Here is a 7,465-nt window from a genome sequence, read left to right as displayed (position 1 = left end):
CTATAGCGGACCAAATGAATATATTAGCACCTTGTATTTGCTATAGCGGACCAAATGAATATATTAGCACCTTGTATTTGCTATAGCGGACCAAACGGCTGGACAAAATTTGCTGATTTTTTTAAATCCATGGATAAATACCCTGTGGATGACATAGGCTCAAATAATTCAAATTTTATTTCCAAATTCGATTTTTTTAAGTGGGCACTTCAGCTTATAGTATTCAGTATAGTTCAAAAAACAATATAAATAATGAAGCAGTGCGTATTTGCGCAATAGAGGTATATGAAGATACATAGAGTAAACATATTATAATATCTTTAAAGAAATCTTCTCAACAGCTATCTACTTATGTATCTGTACTGGCTCGGCAATGAAATATAAATTGCCTGCACATAAAATCTTAAAGATCTTAAGCTGTAATGGGTGGGTCGGTGTTACCTTTAAAGGGACATACCGGTTATATAAGGTAGTTGAACTTCGAGGATGCAGTGTTGTGGACAAGTTCTTTAGGATTCATTTGAGACATATAAAACTTTCTAAAGATCTGTAAATCCTGATTTTGAGCGCAAAGTCGACGTTCAAAATCGTACTTTTGGGTGAATACGTTTTCAAAATTGCTTTTTTTTAAATTATTAAATAACGACGACCAAAAATGTAAACAATTAGTTGTTTAGGAACAGGTTGAGAAAATAAAAATTAATCCTATCATCGAAAATAAGTAATCTTGTTCAATTATTAGTTTCTTTTTTCTCATTATTGACAAAGATGTTCTGGAATTACTATTGAAAAGACGACATTTGAAGAATTAGTAGAAATCTGCGAATAAATTCATAGAAAATAAGAAGTTCAATATAATGATGAAAACGAAATATTAATTTTGAGAAATATGTTTCTAACCATCTTTAAGTTTACTGAATAATTTTTACTTTATTTTTCGTCCACCCAAATTCATGATTTTGAACGTCGACAATGCACTCAAACTCAGTAATTATACATCGTGTAAAAGTTTTATATGTCTCAAATGAATCCTTAAGAATTTTTCCACAACACTGCATACTCAGTTTAACTACCATACATAGCCGGTCTGTCCTTTAAACTAAATCTCTATTACTTGCACTACTGGCTGGGTGTTAATTATTTTAGATAATGTTATGTTACTTTTCCAGTTTATTTTGACGACCACTGTATATTTCGTGATGAATAGTGAATTTTTCAAGAGGAACAACTTTTAGTTCTCAGATACATAAAATATAGATTGCATGTCACTCAATTCAAAAAGTAACCTGAGGTGAAAACTTTAGAATGGTGGATATCTTTTCTTAATATCGAGACTAATCTAATCTTGTACTTAAATCCTGAAAAGTGTATAAAATTCAACCAAGTGGAGTCGCGTATACGAAGCTGATAAATTTGAAATTTATAGCGCTATTTAAGATTATATACAGAAATGGGAGGAACTCCCGAAGTTTAAAAAACGGTTTTTGATTTTTCTCTACTATATCCAAGAAAGAACGGTTTAAGAAGAAAATCAAAAGTGTGTCCATAGGATACTCAGATTAAGCAATCGGGATTAAGGATATCTCATTCTAAATTTTTCAGCTCTGAACTTTATAAACGCAATTCTAAATGACTTCATATAAACGACTTGTACACCTCAAACCACACTTTTTCATATTCAAAGAACTTAAAATATTTCGTGCTTTTGTTTCTTGTGTTAAAACGGTCTGGGTATAATGTTTATCCGGATAGTTTTCATTACAAATATTTAAAGGATTCATTTTTTCATATGTAATTTAGCCAGAAAACCGTTTTCCCGCATTTTCGTAATTTTCGTCACGAAATTGATCTGAAAACTGTTTGAAACCCTAATAAATTATTATTAAACTATTGACCTCAGTTTCCTCTGGAGAAAGTTTCTCCCCTAGAGTTTGCAGAACAGCGGTCAAATCTAAATAAAAGATGTTTTTTTTATTTAGATCTCTCTTCAAAATATGTTTAAATCTTTTGTTGGACCGAATTGAAACAAATCTAATAAAACAAATGGTTTTAAATAAATCTCTAGAAAATTTTCCATCTGTGCAATGTTTTCAAAATTAATGAATTCAATTAACACTGATCCTAATCTACGAAAATCTGCTAAATTTTGCTAAGATTCTTTTTAAAAATTCTGAGAGGTGTATGTGAATACAAACATGAGCTGGTTTGTTTTGTCTTTAAATCTATTTTAGTTTATTGTTACTCTGATTATACCCATTGCAGAAACATTTAACATTTTCCTACCTACCAATCAACCCAATTAAATATGAATTCTATGTATTTACCCAAATATTGTTAAATTTCGGACCAACTAAACAAAACAACCTAACCTGGTAAGGCGGGTTGATAATGATTGTCTGTTTGTAAAATCTGATATAATTTGTATCTTATTAAATATGAAATAGTAAGAGAAGAAAACAACAAACACTTAATAAAAACTTTTTTTTTTGAGATTAGAAGTAAATTTTATTTTTTGAAACATTGAATTGAAATCCATAATTAAAATAAATTTGTCAACTCTTTTCATTTTTTAGAGTATCTATATATAAATTTGGCTTGTCTGTTAACTGTTTGTATCCAATAAACGTCAAAACGGCTAAACCGATCAGGCCCAAATTTTGTGTGGGATCTCACATGGCCCCAGAGAAGGTTTATGAATGATCAATATTTCAAAAATTTGTGTTTAAAAGTTTTTAATTTTTGTAAAATTTTGAAAATGCGCGAAAAAATATTATGAAATCCGCAAACTTTTTTGTTTTTTTTTGTTTTATACTGTAAAGATGTTCAGAGAAGATGTTCAGAGATAAAGCCACAATTAAAAGTTGAAATAGAAGATGGGCGCGAAGCGCCCTATAAGCCTAGTTATTATTAATTTAATTACAGATTGAAATTAACTGCTAAAACCGACACAAATCATCTTTTTGAAATTTAAATACAAATTTAAATGAATAAGTTTTAATGTCATAAGATTCGGATTTTGTAATTATAACAAGTCTTTGTCCAAAGGAGATCCTTTAAATGCAATGTTTAATCAAATAAAAATTTTAAACATCCTCAAAAAAATATTTAATACGGCAAATTTCAATTTTTCATGATATTTAGGGTGAATGTTAATAAAACCTAGAGATAGGAATAAACCTAAAAAATGTATATTCTGAAACCTTGTTGTTAGATAGAAGTATTCTGAAAATAGAACTTGAGCTTCTTTTATTGTTTTGCAGAAAGCCATGTTTTTATTCTGAATCAGAGGATGTTGTGTCAGTTGGGTTTGATTGAAAATCTTTAAAATTAATTAGAAAAATTCCTGGCTCGTATTTTATCGTAAAATTGAGGAAAATAGAAGATTTTAACAAATTTGAAATTTTTCTAATGAAAAACCTCATAAAATCCGAAAATCAATGGAAATTCCAGAAGTGAGGAAGCATCAAATTTTATTTAAATCATTTCAATTTAAATGTCAGTTTATTTAACTATTTTATACATTTTTCTAGTCTAAACTAAACTTTCTTTAAAGGAACAGGGCTAAATAAATTCTCTGAAATTTACAGGACACACTTTAAGTGAGCAAGTTTGTTGTAGGAAAATGTCGGCGCAGTAGCCAGAAAGGAAATTTTTATTTCTATAAATGACGCTGGTTATCTCATTGTTCAATGTTTATATATATATATATATATATATATATATATATAACGGTTTGAATAGTTAATATTTCAGTTGTTAACAAGGTTGTATAATAAGGTTGGTTATTCTCGATCTATATTAGGAGACAACATTTTCCGTACATTAAAAGCGCATCGAGAGTAACCAACCTTATTATACAACCTTGGTTGTTAATCTTGTGAAACTTTTTCATGGATAATTACTTGAAATAACGTGAACAGTCTCTTTAAACAATGAAAATCAGGGGTATGATATACAATAGTAGTTACTGGTAACAACATTTATTCAGAGATATTTGTTTATTAGCAAGATGTCTACAAAAAAGCTAAATAAAACGTAATCGTTATTGTTTCTCAGAAATTGTTATCCATGTTATCCCTTTATTCTCTTGCTCCTTGTATTTTCAAACTATATTCCTATATTCTGGGACACCCTATTGTTTTAATAAATTATAACTCTGAGACACCTTGAAACATAAATTATATCCCTGTAAGGCTGTATAGTGTATTGTATACCTAGAGCAGTTATGAATCCGTGACCTTCTCTATCAAAAACACGAAATGCCTCACTAAAAATTTTAAAATATTAAAATAAATTTGTTTTTGGTAAATACCGGGTGTCCTACGAAACATGACTTTAGCAAGATAACTTGTAGGTCGTCTTTTATCTTTGAAATAATATGCGTACTTTACTCTTAAACCTAATTTTACGAGTAAAATTCTAGAGTTAATAAATAATGATAAAAAATACCCATAGTCTTGGCATTTTCAAAATGTGGTCTGATTTCATTATTACCGGAGATATGAAGAATTTTATTTAGATTTGGACATTATTGGTTTAAAATTGAATACTGAACAGAATCCTTAGTATCTCCAGTAATATTAACAACACAAATTTGGTTGACCACATTTCAGAAATGACTCGATGATTTTTGTGGTTTTCGTTTTTCAATAATCATTGACGACTGAATGTCACAAGGTTGTATAATAAGGTTGGTTACTCGACCGCTTCAATGTACGGAATATGTCGTCTCCTAAGATAAAAACTATAATTTGACGTCACTGGATATAGAGGCGAGAGTTACGTCATTTTAGGTTTTTATCTATCTATCTGAGGTGACGACATTTTCCGTACATTGGAGCGCATCGAGAGTAACCAACCTTATTATACAACTTTGAAATGTCAAGAACAAATTTAAAGATTAAAGACAAATTTCAAATCTTCTTGCTACTTTCATGCTTAGTGCCACACTCTGTATTAGGCTGAAAAAGTGCAGCATCAGTTTATTTTAATCAAAGCTAAACAGATATCCTGTGACATTCTTACTTTAAAATTATTTTTCTAGGTTCCAAAACTAAAATGATAAAAGTTATAAAAACACCGATTAAGCGAAGTGAAGAATGAATTATATTCTATCATTAAACATTCAATAAAGTCAATGTAAAAAAGATAATTTTTGTACCGTATTTCTTCTTCTATATCAGTATCATGGATTTCCCTAAATAAAATATTTAAAATTAAAAGTAAAATATAATAGTTACTAATCTCTACTAGATCAAGTTTTTATCTATGTCTGTTCGTAAGTCACAATTCGATGTACAAACCGCTAAAGTCGATGTATGCACACTGAATTGTGTACAATAATATGTACACATATTATTGATTTAATATGAGTATATAAATGCAAAGAGATGTTTACCAAAGAAAAGGTTTGTAGGGTTTGTCAACGAATAAAGACGGGTCTAAAATTACTTTTTTTGTACAGTCCATCTTATAAAATTGTGAATGTTAAGACATCAAGTGTGTTATTGATGCATTAATTAAGCAAATAATTTTACCAGTGATTTAAAAATAAAATCACGGAAAACTTTTTCATACAGTGTTAACCAGAAATCAGTGGAATACATTGACGCCATCTTACTTTCTTTTTTATTACAAAATATCATACTTTTAAAATTTGAATAGCGTGTATCAGATGTTACAATATTTAAAATCAAACAAAGAAAATATACGATAATCGTTCCAGAGTATTCTGGTTACCCCTGTATACTCTTTATACATGTCTAGCTTCCTGATAGTTCATGATGACATTTACTTGCATAATAAAACTAGGGGGAGTTATTTATTAATTATTTAAAAACTATTGATTCGTAGAAGCATTTCAGGAATACACGATTACCTATAAATTAAGGAAATACAAAATAAATAAAAATAGACTTTTTTGGAAATATTTTTATTTTTACAGTATCATTTACACCATTTATTGTAATATTGTAGCATAATCTTAAATCTTTAAAGTCTAGAATTATTTCCTTGGTTAACAAATAAACAAAATTGATTTAACATCTTTTCAATTTACTTCTTTACTATACCTAGTCATCAGCCACACAAATTCATTAAAGCTGATACATCCATTCCCATCCTGATCTATCTCATTAATCAGCTCCTAGACATTCATTCATTCATTCCCATCCTGATTTATCTCATTAATCAGCTCCTAGACATTAATCCCTTAACATTATCCTGATCCAACTGATTGAACCACTTCTTAAAAAGAGGAAAGGATGGTTTCAGGGTAGACTGCCAAATATAGTTTAACTCCTTAACATTTATTCATTCAACCATTGTCATTTATTTCTTCAACTATCCTAGAAATGGATCCATTTATTTATCAAAACTCTTCATTTTTACCCGTGGATATTCATCATCCAATTCTTTTTATTATCAACCTGTATTGTATATTGATTAATTCAATTATCTAGCTTTCTAGCAGCAGTGTAATTAACTAATTACAAGAAATAACAGATCATTTGTTTACTAATACATTTAATCAAAATAGTGATTATAAAATGGTATCTTTACACACATTTTTATATACTTTTTTTACATATTTTACTTTGCTTTCATTAACAAATAAGAAAATAATAAGAGTATTCTCGCTAAGCTTAGCATTTTTACTTCAAACAGCCTGTTTCTGAATTAATTAAGTATATTTTATAAAGCCTAATTTTTGGTTCCATATAAAAATTTATAAAAATCGTAATTTTAATGAACTCTTTATATGAAAAGAGTCAAAAAAAAAACTTACTTGTGAATTTCTACAAAAAAAGAGATATAATAAAGTAACTCGCGAGATTAGCCTTGAAGTTGACCTCGTTTAATTTCTGAATTCTTCTTCATATAAAGACTGATTTGTTCACTGATCCCTCAGTAAAAGACTGATTTATTGACTGATCCCTCAGTAAAAGAATGATTTGTTGGCTTGTTTCCCTGTAAAGCTGTAAAAAGACTATTCCCCCTGTAAAGCTGTCAAAAAAAGCTTATTTATTGACTGGCCCCCCTGTAAAGCTGTAAGAAACTCATTTATTGACTGGTCCCCCTGTAAAGCTGTAAAAGACTGATTTGTTGGCTCTGTAAAGCTGTAAAATGGCTGATTTGTTGACTGGTCCCCCTGTAAAACTGTTAAAGGCTGATTTGTTGGCTGGTCCCCCTGTAAAGCTGTAAAAAGACTAATTTGTTGGCTGGTCCCCCTGTAAAGCTGTAAAAATACTGATTTGTTGGCTCTGTAAAGCTGTAAAATGACTGATTTGTTGACTGGTTCCCATGTAAAGCTGTAAAACGACTGATTTGTTGTCTGTTCCCCATAAAGCTGTAAAAAGACTGATTTGGTGGCTGGTCCCCCTGTAAAGCTGTGTAAAACGACTGATTTGTTGACTAGTCCCCCTGTAAAGCTTTAAAAAGACTGATTTGTTGACTGGTCCCCCTG

General features: G+C 29.7%; 1 long non-coding RNA gene across 1 annotated transcript; it reads right to left on the bottom strand.

Moving 5' to 3' along the window:
• Positions 1-1,852: 1,852 nt before the first annotated feature.
• On the bottom strand, positions 1,853-6,371 carry LOC111717532 (uncharacterized). The gene is made up of 4 exons (XR_002768804.1): positions 6,072-6,371; positions 5,162-5,197; positions 4,215-4,267; positions 1,853-1,951 (listed from the first exon to the last, which is right to left on the bottom strand). It is a non-coding gene; the product is annotated as an uncharacterized LOC111717532 (long non-coding RNA).
• Between the last annotated feature and the right edge of the window lie 1,094 nt (positions 6,372-7,465).

This window comes from Eurytemora carolleeae, unplaced genomic scaffold (assembly GCF_000591075.1).
Source record: "Eurytemora carolleeae unplaced genomic scaffold, Eaff_2.0 scaffold2727, whole genome shotgun sequence".
Lineage (NCBI taxonomy): Eukaryota > Metazoa > Arthropoda > Copepoda > Calanoida > Temoridae > Eurytemora > Eurytemora carolleeae.
The sequence above is the reverse complement of the archived record's forward strand: the minus strand, read 5'-3'. Positions and strand labels throughout refer to the sequence as shown.